A 19,311-nucleotide genomic window follows, 5' to 3' on the forward strand; every position below is an offset into this window, starting at 1 on the left:
ATTCTATTCAAATGTATTGTCATTGCGCAGCACAGTAATACATGCTAAACTGATGTATGTACAGTCTAATTATGTACAGTCAGGGCCGCCTCAGGGGGTGTGTTTTTTTTTTATTATTTTTTTTTATTTTATTTATTTTTTTTGCGAGGCCCCCCTTCCCGCGAGGCCCTTTTTCATCACATATCTAAAATCTAGTTTTGCTTATATGCTTATATATTTCACATTAGACACGTTTGTAGAATGTTTCTGACTTGTTCCTGGCTCTGCGGCTCTGCAGATACACTATTGGAGCTGTGGGATATTTGTAGATATCCTGATGAAGAATGTTCTCAGTCAACCGAGGCTTGGATAATAACAAGGTTTATTAACCAAACAGATAGAATAGTACATAGAGAGAATGGCTGAGGGCTTCCCCCCAGATGATCACCTGAAATGACCCAGGTAAAAGACCTGGATAGATCTCGGGAGGAGATCTATATAGGTAACAGGGGGGGGTGTGGTCCCATTTGATAGGTCAGATGGGGGTGTGGGGTACAGGTTTGGGGAGAAAGGGGAGGGGAATGTCTTATTCCACAGAGAGGGGGGGGGGCACAGGTAAAGGGGACACAGGGGAGGGGAGTATATTTATATGAGGACAATATATTATACCACAATACTCACTTTTCTCTGTTATAATGTGGGTGAGATTAATGTATAATATACCAGGATTGTTTGGAACAGGTAAAAGTGAAAATAGAAAATAATTAAAATAATGAAAATTTTGGCCGATGTGATGTTGGTTGGCATAACAGTTTAAAATAGAATTATTTATATACATGATTCATGACATGATCGACTGGACTGCGATCTGTGTTATTTTGATATCAGAGATGTGGGAATAGATATCACCCTTTTCTTTTATTAATCGCTCAAAATACCTATATCAATGAGTGGTCCTCAACTCTGATATCAAACAACAATTAACATAATCATTAGAAGCTATAGCTGTGCAAATATCTTGGCATACCTTCAGTCGTTCATGTCGTGACTCAGGGGAGCTAATGTGATGGTTGTGCATACAGGCATCGTAATAAACCAATTAAATACATGCACTGTCTCTGTGTGGTCAGAGTGCACAGGGTGAAAAAAACAAAATTGTGTGCATAATTATTAGGAATAGGATTTACACATAAGGCTAATGTGTACAAAAACATTTTAACAACCGTTAACCTGGTGGTTAATAAAACTAACATGATTGATTATGGGAAACCAAAAATATATATATATGCACATTTTATAATGATTCTTGATGAAATTACTTAGGATCCAGTTGTATTTAACCTGAGTTTGAGTGTCACTTTCATCTGTGATTGCCTCAGTTTTGTTGGTCTTTACTTAGAATCAGGCAATTTTCTCCATTTCTTCTCTATAAATGAGGAGATAAAACGTCTTATGCATCGCTTCTGTATGTAATTCTAGTGCATATACTATCAATGGTTCACCATACAGGTGCAAAACAACAACGTTACATGTCCTCTTCTATGAGAGAATAAACCAACTGATTCTTTCTTGTCTGACAATACAATTTTGTAACCTAAGTAATTCAAATGTGATGTAATACAGTAACACAGTAAAATTTTAATAAATACATAATAATGTGGACAATGTGGCGTTCAGATGCCTCTTGGTCCACAGGTCTCTGATGATGATGTCTCTCTTCTTGACGGTGCAGTCGGGAACATTCACTGGTCCATCATTCAGAGGGGGCCTACAGGAGGTCGCCGTCCACTCCCTGTGTACCTTGTCAAGGGTCACCGGTAGCAGTCAACTATAGTGGCCTTGCAGACTCTTTTCCTGGAGCCTATGTTGTTCTCCACCACCATCACATGTCTGCCACTGTGCTCACGCTTGACCTTTATCAGGCCTTGAGACATGGCGGTAGGGTGGTCTTGAACGTGCTGTGTGGTGGTTGGTCCCCCGCTCCCCGTCATCGCGGTACCAGAGGGGCGAGGGTTTGCTGGTGTAGTGGCCTGTCTGTAGGACGCTCTCTCTCACACGGATGACATTCTTGTCATGGGAATCCACCTTGATGGTCGGGGCTTTGGTTCCCATCTGCAGGTGATGGGTTTGGTCTGCCGTGGTCTGCAGTGCCGGGGTGGAGGCCGTCAAAGGTTGATCTCCTCTTCGTCAGTGTCTCCTTGGTCAGTCTCCTTCGTGGTCCCCTGTTCCCCTTTCTTGGGGACGTCTGTGGGCTGGGTTGGATGGCGGCTCTCCCACGGTTGTTGTCGCCCTGGTTGTGTCCGCAGCTCCTTGACGGTGTCCTTCGTGGTCCTCTGCTGTTGTTCGTGGTTCAGGTCACGCGTCGTCTCACTCGTCCTGTCCTCTCACCAATTCATGATCTGAGGATGATGAAAACTGTCTTAGAAAACTCCTCACATAAATGATTCAACGCCTTTCTGCTACAGAGGAAAATCATTTAGGGTTAATTCAATTCATTGTGTAATACCATCATGCATTTGATATCGTTTGGATCCGATATTTGCATGGAATCAGAAACATTTCTTTTTATCTTTATAATCTGTGATTTCAAATTGAAGTTGACCTTACCTCAGGCCGCGTACGATGGTGTGCTTCTTCAAGATACTTACCTCGCCATGACTTCTCGGTTGTTCTTCACATCTCAGTGTGGCTCATCATAGCATAGGAAAAAAATATAAAACCTAGACAGCCAGTTAATTTTGCATGAAAAACAATCAGTCGTTTTGTCATCTAACCCTAACTAACCTTACTGTCATGCACTCGTCCTAATAAAACTAACCTACACTGTAGCACTCAACACTCTGATGAACATTGTTATTCAGCTGATAGAGTTGTGCCCTGCCTGATGTCCTGTCGCACAGAACCTGTGAGTCGCTTTGGATAAAAGTGTCAGGTAAATGACCAATGTAAATGTAAATGTTGATAATCATTGTGCCCCCCTGGTGGTTTGATATTTGCAGTCATAGAAATGTATTAGTTTGTTAAAAGAAGAGTCATGCATGTTATTAGTTAGTGGAAAAAATAGAGTAATTTCCTGACTGCAATCATCAGGTACCAATGAAGGGGGGATGTTTGTTTTTTAAAACATTTCATTCTGTGGTTCCCTGTTATCTATTGTCAGGTGAGTCCACCAAGCGTGTGGTCAGAGTGCAGGCATTTGCATTGTTTTGTCTCACTCATGCCATACCCCTTGGGTTTCAAGTGCCCACTCTGAGTAGCTTTGTTTCTGTAAAATAAAATGTACATGTGGGTGTTTGGATGCAGATTTGTTTTAAATGGTCAATCGATTGTCTCTCAGCTCCACTTTCTTCGGTTGACATGCAAATTGTTGGAGTTTCAGTCTTTTGTGATACAATTTTGGGTGTAGGTCTCTGCATCTCGCCTCAGAGCCTGACTGAAAATAAAAACACATGTTAATTTTCCACTCCTAAGACCATTTGAGTGGGTTCTTTGTTGATTGTCTGTGAGCTTAACAAAACATCAGCTATTTCTCATCCATCCCGTCCTAGGATGTAATGATAGTGTTATCATTTATCAATCATATCGCATATGTACACAAGCATCATATGAATGTGGAACCACACATTTTGAATCATGTTTAAAAATGTCTTATAATGGAAAGGGCTAGTTATCTTTCATTGGTTCTTTAGATAAACACATTAACTCAAGTGAATATAACCTAAACATCTTACTTTTAAACATAATCTATGTTGTTTGTGCCCAAGTTTTCAACATTAAAAGCGTATAAAGTCTAATCTAACGCTGTTTATGTGGACTACAATTCCTGTACTGCCATATACCGGGAACCGGGAGTGTTTGTTTAGCTCCCCGTATTGGTCAGTATGATCGGTACGCCCACAGATGTATTATAATTCTGAAACAGACATTGTAATTAACTTTATGTGACTTATAATGTGTAAATTAAAGCAACATAAACACTCAAGTGATCTGAGATAGTTGTAATTTACTGTAACTGAGATGATAGTTGTGTATGTACAGTTACTCCCTTTTCTTGACTCCTTTTGTATCACAAACAGTACTGAATTTGCAATTCTGGTATGTCATAAATGTATAGATGTAGCAGTACTGACTATCTGTATGTCATGTATGTCATAATATGTCCTGATGAATTGAAAATGGGGAACCCTGATGTAAACAAGACGAAAGTCTTTCTCTGGTCTTCATCCCCTTAACAATTGTGTGTATTGAGCTGTACTGTATTGTACCCATTCTGCAATCTGTTAATAAAGTTTTCAACCAATCAATCAAAGCATCTATATTTATGTTTATTTATATTTCATACTCACCGGGGAAAGCTGTTGTGTTGACGTCGTATATTATACGTGGACTTCATCTTCGGCCTCTGGCATATTATGATTTTCATACTCACCGGGGAAAGCTGTTGTGTTGACGTCGTATATTATACGTGGACTTCATATACCTTCGGCCTCGGGCATATTAAACCTTACCGTTCGCCCAATGATAGTTTCATATCGCACTTTTGTATGACGTCATCAGCCCATGCGACGTTCACGCGTTGTCATTCGCCTCGGAAATAACGCTTTGCAATCCTGCATACTAGTTCCGCGAGCTCTCAATAGCCTGGAATTTACCTAAACCCAGCGTTTTGTTACCGAATGAACGCGCCTGTGCATATGTGAAAACGTAAACAAACTGAAACGATAAAACTATACTTCCCAAATGGTCGTTCCCGTGGGCCGGTTTTGTTGGTTCCGGAAATTACTATCCTAGTTTGTCGCGTGAATTGCACTTCAATGTTATTCTCTATATAACGGTACTCGTCTCTCAATGCTCGTCGCGCTATCCGTCGGTTTACTGTGCGCATACAAACGAGACTTTAAACAGACAAAACAACAATAATACATATAAGTTAACGTGTGTGTATATCTGACTGTATTGGATCGCTTGTTCGTTTAGTCGACCAGCCATCTGCTGCGACAAGGCATTTATCCCTTGATATACCTATACATCGTTATTAAAGTCATAACGACCGAACCTGACTTCGAAATTTACCAGCGATATATTAGATGTGAATATACCGTTTAATCATACTCTCGGTCTCTTGAACTCGCGACTAATGTCCCGTTAAATGTACTTTCCGCGACTGATGTCCCGTTTAATGTACATTCACGTACTCCCGGGACATCGCGTAATCATGTACTACTAGGACATCGCGTGATCATCTTCCCGCTATCTGTATTGATCAATTGGTTAATTTAATCCAAAATACATCGTTTTCAGGAATGGAAGAGATTGTGGGCTTAGTTTGAGGTTGAAACAAGGAATATTATGACGCTACTCTGGTAATTTCTAATTATGATTCCATCAGCTTCTCGGTCCTAACTTCCCGCCTCTTTGCAAAGGAATCACAGAACGTTTTTAACAGAGTAGCGTTTTCAAATGATATCACTCTAATAAGCTCACGTATCTCCTTTTGTTGCCTATATTTCAGCCTGAATTAGACTTGGGTTAGCAATCCGACAACCTTTATTGTGTGCCTTAGCTTTTGGTCGGCTCCGACTCGACCTGGAATAGCACTTCAACCTTTGTGCCTAAACTTTTGGGAATAGCACATATAACCCATCCTCTCAGAACCTCCTGATAAGGACCCAGGTGCACGCGCGCCCTGGTAACGATTCTCAATACAGATCAGATATATTAATGCACATTATTCTTACTCAGCCATGATCTCAATATTTGACAACATTCTGTAATATTCACCTGGCACAGAGAAAAGCGGGAAGGTTTTAATTCCTTGCCATACATTTTTGGTCGACCATCTATTATACTCACTTTTCTCTGTATAGCTGAAACAATACAGCACGCCGGTAGGACGCAAGAGTCCGTCACAAGTTCGTAGACGCCAATTGTGGGATATTTGTAGATATCCTGATGAAGAATGTTCTCAGTCAACCGAGGCTTGGATAATAACAAGGTTTATTAACCAAACAGATAGAATAGTACATAGAGAGAATGGCTGAGGGCTTCCCCCCAGATGATCACCTGAAATGACCCAGGTAAAAGACCTGGATAGATCTCGGGAGGAGATCTATATAGGTAACAGGGGGGGGGGGGTGGTCCCATTTGATAGGTCAGATGGGGGTGTGGGGTACAGGTTTGGGGAGAAAGGGGAGGGGAATGTCTTATTCCACAGAGAGGGGGGGGGGCACAGGTAAAGGGGACACAGGGGAGGGGAGTATATTTACATGAGGACAATATATTATACCACAGAGCTCTGAGGCTCTGCAGCAGATATACTATTGGTTTCAACGAAGGGAGGGGTTACATGTGTACAGTCGGCCGGCGTGCGTCAGCTGCGTCTGACTATTTTGCGCGTGCAGCATTGGAGGTTATGCCAGCCAAGACGAAGAGGACGGTCGTTCGGCAGATGGACTGAAGATGAAAGTTGTTGCATGTTAGAAAGTTCAGTCAGGCTAGCCATGTCAGCTTAGCTAAAGGCAGGGACAGCTAGTTAGCTTTAGCTACGCTATAATATCGAGTGCTAACGTGTGGTTCAGTCGGGATAGCCATGTCGGCTAGTAGCTTAGCTAAAGGCTAACTAGCGTTAGCTAACGCTAGCTATCGAGTGCTAACGTGTGGTTAAGTCGGGCTAGCCATGTCGGCTAGTAGCTTAGCTAAAGGCTAACTAGCGTTAGCTACGTTAGGGAGTGCTAACGTGTGGTTCAGTCGGGCTAGCCATGTCGGCTAGTAGCTTAGCTAAAGGCTAACTAGCGTTAGCTAACGCTAGCTATCGAGTGCTAACGTGTGGTTCAGTCGGGCTAGCCATGTCGGCTAGTAGCTTAGCTAAAGGCTAACTAGCGTTAGCTAACGCTAGCTAACTAGGCATGGCAACAACCAGGACCACCTGAAGCTTTTTAAGAAGGAGGTGATGAACTACAGACAGACGAGGCACGAGAACGTGGTCCTCTTCATGGCAGCCTGCATGTGTGGTATAATATGTCCTCATGTAAATATGTTCCCCTTACCTGTGCCCCCCCCCCCCTCTCTGTGGAATCACCCCCCTCCCCTGTGTCCCCCAAACCTGTACCCCCCATCTGACCTATCAAATGGGACCACACCCCCCCCCTGTTACCTATATAGATCTCCTCTTGAGATCTATCCAGGTCTTCTTACCTGGGTAAATTCAGCTGATCACCTGGGGGGAAGCCCTCAGCCATTCTCTCTATGTATTCTATCTGTTTGGTTAATAAACCTTTGTTATTATCCAAACCTCGGTTGACTGAGAAACATTCTTCTTCAGAATATCCCACAATTGGCGTCTACGAACTTGTGACGGACCTTTTTGCGTCCTCCCGGCGTGCTGTATCATTTCAGCTATACAGAGAAAAGTGAGTATAATAGACTGGTCGACCAAAAAATGTATGGAAAGGAATTAAAACCTTCCCGCTTTTCTCTGTGCCAGGTGAACATTACAGAATGTTGTCAAATATTGAGATCATGGCTGAGTAAGAATAATGTGCATTAATATATCTGATCTGTATTGAGAATCGTTACCAGGGCGCGCGTGCACCTGGGTCCTTATCAGGCGGTTCTGAAAGGATGGGTTATATGTGCTATTCCCAAAAGTTTAGGCACAAAGGTTGAAGTGCTATTCCAGGTCGAGTCGGAGCCGACCAAAAGCTAAGGTTGTCGGATTGCTAACCCAAGTCTAATTCAGACTAAAAATATAGGCAACAAAAGAAGATACGTGAGCTTATTATGATGTGATATCCTTGAAAACGCTACTCTGTTAAAAACGTTCTGTGATTCCTTTGCAAAGAGGCGGGAAGTTAGGACCGAGAAGCTGATGGAATCATAATTAGAAATTACCAGAGTAGCGTCATAATATTCATTGTTTCAACCTCAAACTAAGCCCACAATCTCTTCCATTCCTGAAAACGATGTATTTTGGATTAAATTAACCAATTGATCAATACAGATAGCGGGAAGATGATCACGCGATGTCCTAGTAGTACATGATTACGCGATGTCCCGAGAGTACGTGAATGTACATTAAACGGGACATCAGTCGCGGAAAGTACATTAAACAGGACATTAGTCGCGAGTAAAAGAGACCGAGAGTAATGATTAAACGGTATATATAATCTAATATATCGCTGGTAAATTTCGAAGTCAGGTTCGGTCGTTATGACTTTAATAACGATGTATAGATAGATCAAGGGTATAAATGCCTTGTCGCAGCAGAGTGCTGGCCGACTAAACGTACAGCGATCCAATACAGTCAGATATTCACACACGTTAACTTATATGTATTAATGTTTGTTTGTCTGTTTAAAGTCTCGTTTGTATTTGCACAATATGCCGACTGATATCGCGCCGAGCATTGAGACGAGTGCCGTTATACAGAGAATAACATTGAGGTGCAGTTCACGCGACAAACTAGGATAGTAATTTCCGCGGCCCACAGGAACGACCATTTGGGGAAGTATAGTTTTATCGTTTCAGTTTGTTTACGTTTCACATATGCACAGGCGCGTTCATTCGGTAACAAAACGCTGGTTTAGGTAAATTCCAGGCTATTGAGAGCTCGCGGAACTAGTATGCAGGATTGCAAAGCGTTATTTCCGAGGCGAATGACAACGCGTGAACGTCGCATGGGCTGATGACGTCATACAAAAGTGCGATATGAAACTATCATTGGGCGAACGGTAAGGTTTAATGTGCCCAAGGCCGAAGGTGCGTGAAATCCACTTGTAGTATATGTTTTATTTGTATATGTATGTGCGCGCTGCTATTGGAAAATGTTGAGTTGCGGTGGCGAGATGCGGGTTGCATTATCCCAGACCACCGGAGAAACGAACCGAACATTGCATTGACGACACGTAACGGATCCAACGTCAACACAACAGCTGTCCCCGGTGAGTATGAAAATCATAAATATAGATGCTTTGATTGATTGATTGAAAACTTTATTAACAGATTGCAGAATGGGTACAATACAGCACAGCTCAATACACAATTGTTAAGGGGATGCAGACCAGAGAGAGACTTTAGTCTTGTTTACATCAGGGTCCCCCATTTTCAATACCAGACTTGTTTACATCAGGGTCCCCCATTTTCAATTCACCAGGACATATATGACATACATGACATACAGATAGTCAGTACTGCTACATCTATACATTTATGACATACCAGATTTGCAGATTCAGTACTGTTTGTGATACAAAAGGAGTCAAGAAAAGGGAGTCATTTGACGTAAAAACTGTACATACACAACTATCATCTCAGTTACAGTAAATTACAACTATCTCAGATCACTTGAGTGTTTATGTTGCTTTAATTTACACGTTATAAGTCACATAAAGCTAGTTTTAAATAGGATTCTAATCAATTGGATAGATTTGATCTAAAAGCTAAAGAAAGAATAACAACCTTTCTTTAGAGATAATGAATAAATGCAGATAATGTTTAAATGAGGCCAAAATCATGCCTCCTCTTTTTCCACAGTAACATTGATGAGTGAGATGATGAAATAGAGAAGGACTAGCTAATGTTTGTTGAGCACACAGACAGTCAAAGAGGATTCACCCAGAATCTTAGAAAAGAGTGGAAAATTAACATGTGTTTGTATTTACAGATCTGGCGCTGAGGCGAGATGCAAAACAGTGCATGACTACACCCAAATTGTATCACAAAAGACAAAAAATCCAACAATTTGCATGTCAACCGAGAGACAGTGCAGAGCTGAGAGACAATCGATTGACCATTTAAAACCAATCTGCATGACCATTTAAAACCAATCTGCATCCAAACACCCACATGTAAATTTTGTTCTACAGGAACAAAGCTATTCAGCGTGGGCACTTGAAACCCAAATGGTAGGGCATGAATGAGATATTATCAATGCAAATGCCTACAGCAAACACCATGATTCACTGGTAACTGATGAATGCAGTCAGGAAATTCTATTTTTCACTAACTAATAACATGCATGACTTCCTTTTAACAAACTAATACATTTCTATGACTGCAATTATCAAGAACACCAGTGAAACATCAATATTGGTAATTTAGCTGACACTTTTATCCAAAGCGACTCACAGGTTCTGTGCGACAGGACATCAGGCAGGGCACAACTCTATCAGCTGAATAACAATGTTCATCAGAGTGTTGAGTGCTACAGTGTAGGTTAGTTTTATTAGGACGAGTGCATGACAGTAAGGTTAGTTAGGGTTAGATGACAAAACGACTGATTGTTTTTCATGCAAAATTAACTGGCTGTCTAGGTTTTATATTTTTTTCCTATGCTATGATGAGCCACACTGAGATGTGAAGAACAACCGAGAAGTCATGGCGAGGTAAGTATCTTGAAGAAGCACACCATCGTACGCGGCCTGAGGTAAGGTCAACTTCAATTTGAAATCACAGATTATAAAGATAAAAAGAAATTTTTCTGATTCCATGCAAATATCGGATCCAAACGATATCAAATGCATGATGGTATTATACAATGAATTGAATTAATCCCAAAATGATTTTCCTCTTTAGCAGAAAGGCGTTGAATCATTTATGTGAGGAGGTTTTCTAAGGCAGTTTTCATCATCCTCAGATCATGAATTGGTGAGAGGACAGGACGAGTGAGACGACGCATGACCTGAACCACGAACGACGGTGCGACCAGGCAAGGAGGAACACAACCCAGGGACCTGAGCGACCCACGACAGCATACTACCACCAGGGACGCCGCCAAGGAGCTGCGGACACAACCAGAGACGACGACAACAACCGTGGGAGAACCACCAGCCCACACAACACAGACGTCCCCAAAGGAAGGGGAGCAGAGACAGAAAGGACGACATGCAGCCCCACCCCGGCACTGCAGACCACGGCAGACCAAACCCATCACCTGCAGATGGGAACCAAAGCCCCGACCATCAAGATGGATTCCCATGACAAGATTGTCATCCGTGTGAGAGAGAGCGTCCTACAAACAGGCCACTACACCAGCAAACCCTCGCCCCTCTGGTACCGCGATGACGGGGAGCGGGGGACCAACCACCACACAGCACGTTCAAGACCACCCTACCGCCATGTCTCTGGGCCTGATGGGGGCCAAGCGTGAGCACAGTGGCGGATGTGTGGTGGTGATGGAGAACAACGCAGGCTCCAGGAAAAGAGTCTGCAAGACCACTATAGTTGACTGCTACAGGTGACCCTTGACAGGGAATGAACGGCGACCAGTGAATATTCCCGACTGCATCGTCAAGAAGAGACACATCAGAGACCTGTGGACCAAGAGACTTCTGAACGCCACATTGTCCACATTATTATGTATTTATTTAAATTTTACTGTGTTACTGTATTACATCACATTTGAATTACTTAGGTTACAAAATTGTATTGTCAGACAAGAAAGAATCAGTTGTTTTATTCTCTCATAGAAGAGGACATGTAACGTTGTTTTGCACCTGTATGGTGAACCATTGATAGTATATGCACTAGAATTACATACAGAAGCGATGCATAAGACGTTTTATCTCCTCATTTATAGAGAAGAAATGGAGAAAATTGCCTGATTCTAAGTAAAGACCAACAAAACTGAGGCAATCACAGATGAAAGTGACACTCAAACTCAGATTAAATACAACTGGATCCTAAGTAATTTCATCAAGAATCATCATAAAATGTGCAAATATATATATATATATTTGTGAACAGTTTCCCATAATCAATCATGTTAGTTTTATTAACCACCAGGTTAACGGTTGTTAAAATGTTTTTGTACACATTAGCCTTATGTGTAAATCCTATTCCTAATAATTATGCACACAATTTTGTTTTTTCACCCTGTGCACTCTGACCACACAGAGACAGTGCATGTATTTAATTGGTTTATTACGATGCCTGTATGCACAACAATCACATTAGCTCCCCGTCAGTCACGACATGAACGACTGAAGGTATGCCAAGATATTTGCACAGCGATAGCTTCTAATGATTATGTTAATTGTTGTTTGATATCAGAGATGAGGACCACTCATTGATATAGGTATTTTGAGCGATTAATAAAAGAAAAGGGTGATATCTATTCCCACATCTCTGATATCAAAATAACACAGACCGCAGTCCAGTCGATCATGTCATGAATCATGTATGTAAATAATTCTATTTTAAACTATTATGCCAACAACCAGATCACATTGGCCAAAAATTTCATTATTTTAATTGTTTTCTATTTTCACTTTTACCTGTTCCAAACAATCCTGGTATATTATACATTAATCCCACCCACATTATAAGAAAGAAAAGTGAGTATTGTGGTATAATATGTCCTCATGTAAATATGTTCCCCTTACCTGTGCCCCCCCCCCTCTCTGTGGAATCACCCCCCTCCCCTGTGTCCCCCAAACCTGTACCCCCTCCCCCCCATCTGACCTATCAAATGGGACCACACCCCCCCCCCCCTGTTACCTATATAGATCTCCTCTTGAGATCTATCCAGGTCTTCTTACCTGGGTAAATTCAGCTGATCACCTGGGGGGAAGCCCTCAGCCATTCTCTCTATGTATTCTATCTGTTTGGTTAATAAACCTTTGTTATTATCCAAACCTCGGTTGACTGAGAAACATTCTTCTTCAGAATATCCCACACATGGCTCCACCCCACCTGGCCATCATCACCAGGTGAGAGAGGGGAAAACAAATGCACGTCACAAATGATGGATTCAGTTCACCTCCAATACCTGTTATTATCCTTGTCACATTTTCACCTCTCTCTCTCTCTCTCTCTCTCTCTCTCTCTCTCTCTCTCTCTCTCTCTCTCTCTCTCTCTCTCAATGAAATTCAAATGGGCTTTATTGACATGGGAAACATACGTTTACATTGCCAAAGCCAAACAAAACAAAACAATCAAACAGATAAAACAAAAGAAATCAGTACATTACAGAAGGAATTTCTTGTACAGTCTTTATGGTGGTTGTATTCCGTTGGATGTCCTTTTCTTGTCACAGCAGCTCACAAATCTGGCTGCTGTGTTTGCACATTCTTGTATTTCTCCCAGTAGGTATGGGAGTTTTGAGTTATTGTCCATGTTTTCAAAGTCTCTTTGGGTGTTTGCAATTTGTGGGAAGTATATGTCTCTGATGTCTTGGTATAGTGGGCAGGTTGTTAAGAAGTGGAGCTCGGTTTCCACCTCATCTTGTGTGCAGTGGGTGCATAGTCTGTCTTCGCTTGGGAGCCAGGTCTGCCTATGGCGGCCTTTCTCGATGGCTAGGCTGTGCTCGCTGAGTCTGTACCTAGTCCTGTGTTCTGAGCTGTGTGCTGAGCTGTGTTCTACATGTGTTCTCTGTTCTGAGCTGTGTTCTGAGATGTGTTCTGAGCTGTGTTCTGTGTTCTGAGCTGTGTTCTGAGCTGTGTGCTGAGCTGTGTTCTGTGTTCTGAGCTGTGTTCTGAGCTGTGTGCTGAGCTGTGTTCTGAGCTGTGTTCTCTGTTCTGAGCTGTGTTCTGAGCTGTGTTCTGTGCTGTGTTCTGTGCTGTGTTCTGAGATGTGTTCTGTGTTCTGAGCTGTGTTCTGAGCTGTGTTCTGTGCTGTGTTCTGAGATGTGTTCTGTGTTCTGAGCTGTGTTCTAAGCTGTGTTGTGTTCTGAGCTGTGTTCTGAGTTCGATGGCTAGGCTGTGCTCGCTGAGTCTGTACCTAGTCCTGTGTTCTGAGCTGTGTGCTGAGCTGTGTTCTACATGTGTTCTCTGTTCTGAGCTGTGTTCTGAGATGTGTTCTGAGCTGTGTTCTGTGTTCTGAGCTGTGTTCTGAGCTGTGTGCTGAGCTGTGTTCTGTGTTCTGAGCTGTGTTCTGAGCTGTGTGCTGAGCTGTGTTCTGAGCTGTGTTCTCTGTTCTGAGCTGTGTTCTGAGCTGTGTTCTGTGCTGTGTTCTGTGCTGTGTTCTGAGATGTGTTCTGTGTTCTGAGCTGTGTTCTGAGCTGTGTTCTGTGCTGTGTTCTGAGATGTGTTCTGTGTTCTGAGCTGTGTTCTAAGCTGTGTTGTGTTCTGAGCTGTGTTCTGAGCTTATATAGCTTTTACTAACTATATTATATTTCTCTCTCCTCTGGTCAGGGGCATTGCCGGGTCTGTGCAGCGATAACACTGTGTAGAACCATTACCTATAAGCCTACTGCGAGGGGCAAGTGGGCTGGCTTGAGTTAGACGCGTGCTTGAAGAATTCAATGTCCAGAGAGCTCGCATCATTTTCGATATGCCAATCCTTTTATTGACCATTATCAACCAAAAAATATATACAACAACTCTTTTTACTAATAACACTGAACGCCGACCTATACGGCACATCGACACGAACACGGTCAAAAACTGTTTGGCTATCCCCTTGCACACCTGCCGCTCGTCACCCACTGATCAGTATAAATAGGTAACCAACCCCTGTGGTGGTTGCCATGGTGACTGAAAATGCCACACCTCTGCACCGTGAGTACAAATAAAATGAAATAAACAGAAAGGCTTTTTTGGCTCCAACACCGGCCCCTAATTGAGAATGGCAGGAGGCCAGGAACAATTCAAAATAATATTTACGTAAAGGAGCCAATATATTCATAAAAAAGAACTCAAAAAACAATTATTTGAATTAGAAGCTTTAAATTGCAGCTTCTTGAAGCAAGCAAAGTTTAGTTACTGGTCTATCCAGTGTGCTCGTTTTTGTCTTCACTCGTGCAGAACGCACCAGTCCTTTCCTGTCGGGATAGGTCTCCAGGACTCTTCCAAGTAACCAGGAACCACGTGGAGCTGTAGCGTCTGCGATCAATACAATGTCTCCAGGGACAAGACTTTGTCTCTCCTTACTCCACCTCTGCCGCTCCTGTAGCAAAGGTAAGTATTCTCTCAGCCAGCGTTTCCAAAAAAGGTCTGAGATGTATTGGACTTGTCTCCATCTCCTTTTGAGGTAGAGGTCAGACTTCTCAAACAATCCAGGTGGCAAGATTGGTATTCTTTTCATTGTGAGAATGTGATTGGGAGTGAAAGCTTCCAGATCGTTGGGATCTCCAGACAACTTAGTTATGGGGCGATCATTAAGAATGGCTTCGACTTCACACAGCACTGTATGAAATCCTTCGTCATTCAAGATTTGCTGGTGTAGAACTGATGTTAGTATTCGTCGAATCATCCATATGATGCGCTCCCATGCGCCTCCATGATGAGAGGCTGTTGGTGGGTTGAAGCTCCACCGAATTCCTTCTTCCAGAAAAGCTGATTGTATTTTGCTGTGGTTTAAAGCAGCGAGAGCTTCCCTCAACTCTCTTTTAGCACCAACAAAATTGGTTCCATTGTCCGATCTTAAATGAGAGATGGGTCCTCTTCTACAAACAAACCTGCGTAGAGCATTTATACAGGAGTCCGTATCCAATGAATAAGCGACTTCCAAATGGACTGCTCTACATGCCATACAGGTGAAAATGACTCCATAGCGCTTTTCAAAGGAACGTCCCCTCTTGACCTCAATCGGGCCGAAATAATCAACTCCAACATTGGTAAATGGAGGAAGATCAGCAACGATTCGCTCTAGAGGCAAGTCTGACATCTTCTGCTCACCCAACTTTCCTCTATGGCGTTTGCAGAAGACACAGTCAGACAGGACCTTTCTTGTTGCTGCATTGGCACTAGTGATCCAATATTTTCGGCGCAATCTGGAGAGAACATGGTTTCTCCCACCATGACCCATCTGTTCGTGGATGTGCTTTAGTATGAGAGTCGATACATGGAGGTCTTTCGAGAGGATAACAGGATGTTTAGATTCCTCAGACATTGCTGCCCTACTCAACCTCCCTCCAACTCTAAGCAAGCCATCCTCCAGAATGGGGTCCAGTTTATAGATGGGACTGTCTTTCTTTACTTCACCCTTTCCAGATGTCAACACAGCAAGTTCATCAGGGAACCTTTGCTGTTGAGTGAAGCGAATGATGGCAGACTCAGCTGTAGAAAGATCATCTGGTGTTAAGTTCTGTTTTCCCAATGCAGCTCTACTTTGTTGCATTTCTTGTTCCACTTTGTCTGCATCTTCATGACTCAGTTGGTTTCTTTTATGACTCATCTCCAATAGAGTCTTTCGTAATTTCAGGATCCAAGCAACTGACCTTTTCAACCTTTTCCAGTCAGAAAAGTAGGTGATCAGTTGGTGTGTGGCACTTGGTGCATCGACAGTTACTGCGTTGATGGTGAGATCCTTTTTGACCTCAGGGTCATCAGCAGCAATGTTGTACTCCAAGATACTATCTGGCCACTCTTCCTCTGGTTTCCAAAGAAACTCAGGGCCTTCAATCCAACTTCTGTTGGTCAGCAAACCATCCACCGTAACTCCCCTTGAGTTTGTCAGCAGGGTTCTGAGTGGTATGAATGTACCTCCACTGCGTGACTTCAGATGTTCTTCGGATGGTAGAAATCCTATTTGCCACAAAGGTGTGAAATCTCTTGTCTTCATTTCTGATGTACTTTAAAACTGAAGTACTGTCAGTCCAGAAACAAGATTTCTCAAGGCAAAGCTGAATTTCGGCTCTGAGCATGGTGTCCACACGAACAGCAAGAACAGCTGCAGTGAGTTCCAAGCGTGGAATGGTGACTTGCTTTAGTGGGCAAACTCTGGCTTTACCTAACAGGAAAGAGACATGACACCTGTTGCTGTTGTTCCATATCTTCAGATAGGTCACAGTGCCATATCCACTTTTGCTGGCATCAGAGAAGTGATGTAGTTGACCACAAATGGTTTCTCCAAAATCTGCCGGCTTGAGGCATCTTTCAACTTTGAATGCCATCACTCTTTCCAGGTCTCTCAACCACTTCGTCCACTGCTGTTGGAGAATTGGGTGAATTTGATCATCCCATCCATAGTTCCTCCTACACATATCTTGCAGTATGAGCTTGGCTGGAAGTGTGAGTGGGGCAAGAAATCCTAAAGGATCATAGATTGAGCTGACCATCGATAGAATTCCACGTCGAGTATGAGGCTGTTCTTTGAGTGCCAACTTGAACTTAAAAGTGTCTGTATCAACACACCAATGAAGTCCAAGGGCCCTCTCCACTGGCAGTTGGTCTCTGTTGAGATCCAAGTCAAGCAAATTCTTGGATCGGTCTTCCTCTGGAATGGATAGCAGCACTCCACGGTTATTGCTAATCCATTTTGTCAAATGGAAGCCTCCTTTTTGACAAACATCTGTCAAATCCTTGACCATTTTAACAGCCTCCTCTTCTGATGGCAAGCTCTTAAGACAGTCATCCATGTAGAAGTTTCTGTTGACCGTGTCAAGTACCTCAGCAGGGAAACTGTTGTGGTTATCTTCTGCTGTCTTTCGGAGGGCATGACAAGCACAGCTAGGAGAAGACACTGCCCCAAAGAGATGCACAGTCATCCTATATTCTACCAGTTCTTGGGATACGTCGCCGTCAGGCCACCACAAGAACCGAAGAAAATCTCTGTCTTTCTGTGCCACATTGACTTGATGGAACATCGCTTTAACATCAGTCATTAAGGCTACAGGTTCTTGCCGGAAACGTGTGAGGACTCCTAACAAGGTGCTGGTGAGGTAAGGGCCTTGTAGAAGCTCCTTATTGAGAGATTTTCCTCTATACTCTGCTCCACAGTCAAATACGACACGCAGATTGCCCTTCCTGGGATGGTACACTCCATGGTGTGGAATGTACCATACCTTTCCATCACACCATTCCACTTGATGTTCAGGAACACGTTCAGCATATCCTTTACTGATTACGTCGTCGAGAAAGTTGGTGTATTCTCGGTGGAACTTCTCATCTCTCCCAAACCTCCTTTTCAGTCCAAGGATGCGTTGCCTAGCAACAAACTGATTGTTTGGCAGAGACACTTCTTTCCTTTTAAAGGGAAGCTCCAAGGTGTAATGTCCGTCTTGAAGTTTGCATGAATCAGTCATGATTTCCATGAACTTCATATCATCCCTCGACATTTCCTCTTTGTCTTCTGATGACCTTTCATTAAAATCATGGTTGTACTGATTGTTCAGCAACTCCTCCAGATTTGTTATAGAGATCCTATTAACAATAGCAGCTGGGTTGACACTCTCACTCCGCTGCTCACTGTAGCCTGATAGGGGACCATTAATGACCCACCCCAATAGGGTCTTAATGGCATATGGCCCATTGCCATGACTATTCACAACTTCCCAAGGTTCAAGCAATTTGGAGGCATTGGTACCTATCAATAACTCCACATCAGCTTGAATCCGAGGAAGGGCAACCCCATCTAAGTATTGCCACTTAGCCAACTCCTCTTGGCTAATGATGTTACTTGTGGTTACGGGCATCCGCTTCTGGGTGTAGACCTTGGGCAGGTCATAGAACTGTTTCCCAGTGAGGCTGGAGATCTCCAAGTCAGTCAGTATGTAGCTGGACACAGATGCCTTTGGACCCATGGTATGTAAGCTGATTTGTGTTTTCCTTCCTGTAAGGTTCAGCCTTCTCATTAGGGATTCTGAACAAAATGTGTCAGTGCTGCCTGGATCTAAAAATGCATATGTTGTGATGATTTTGTCTCCCTTGCTGGACTTCACCTGTACAGGCAAGATTGACAGAGTCCCATTGCTGCTTCCGGCCCCTGTTTGTCCACATGTTTGCAAAGAGATCTGTGCATTACTCACCGAAGGTTTCTTTGGCTGGTTTGTGTTGCTTGCTCTCTCCTTCTGATTAATATGAAGAACACTGGGATGGTTTTGGCTGCACACCTTGCAAGTCAAGCGCTTCTCGCAATTCCTGCTAAGATGTCCAATGCGAAGGCAGCCAAAACTTTTTGTCTTATAAAAGTAATCTTGTCCCTGTGTGTCTTCTCCTCCATCTGAGGACATTGATCCAGAGTGTGATTTTTAGAGCAACATACACAAGTGTTGGTGTTGTGAGCAGATGCATTTCTTTGCTTTGCAGGGGTTTCGATGGTAGTAACTGTGGTTGCAAAACTGTCTCCTTTGAATTTGGGTTTAATTTGTGATTTCATTCTGTTCATGTTCATAGGTCTACTTCCTGTATTTGGTGGTGTATTTTGAATGTCTCTGAAGACTGGGTCTGAGACAATCTTTACCTGGCGCTCAATGAATGTGACAATATCCATGAATTGTGGTCTGCGATGGTGTTTTTCCATTATCGAACATACAGAGACTCTCCAATTCTCTCTGAGCTTGTATGGAAGCTTTGAAATCAATACTTTCATGTTCGCTGGCATATCGAGTTCCCTCATGTACTGGACATTCTCCATAGCATTACAGCACTCCCGAAGGAAAAGAGCATAGGCTTG

The sequence above is a fragment of the Notolepis coatsorum genome (genome assembly GCF_963971535.1).
Source record: "Notolepis coatsorum genome assembly, chromosome: 8".
Taxonomy (NCBI): domain Eukaryota; kingdom Metazoa; phylum Chordata; class Actinopteri; order Aulopiformes; family Paralepididae; genus Notolepis; species Notolepis coatsorum.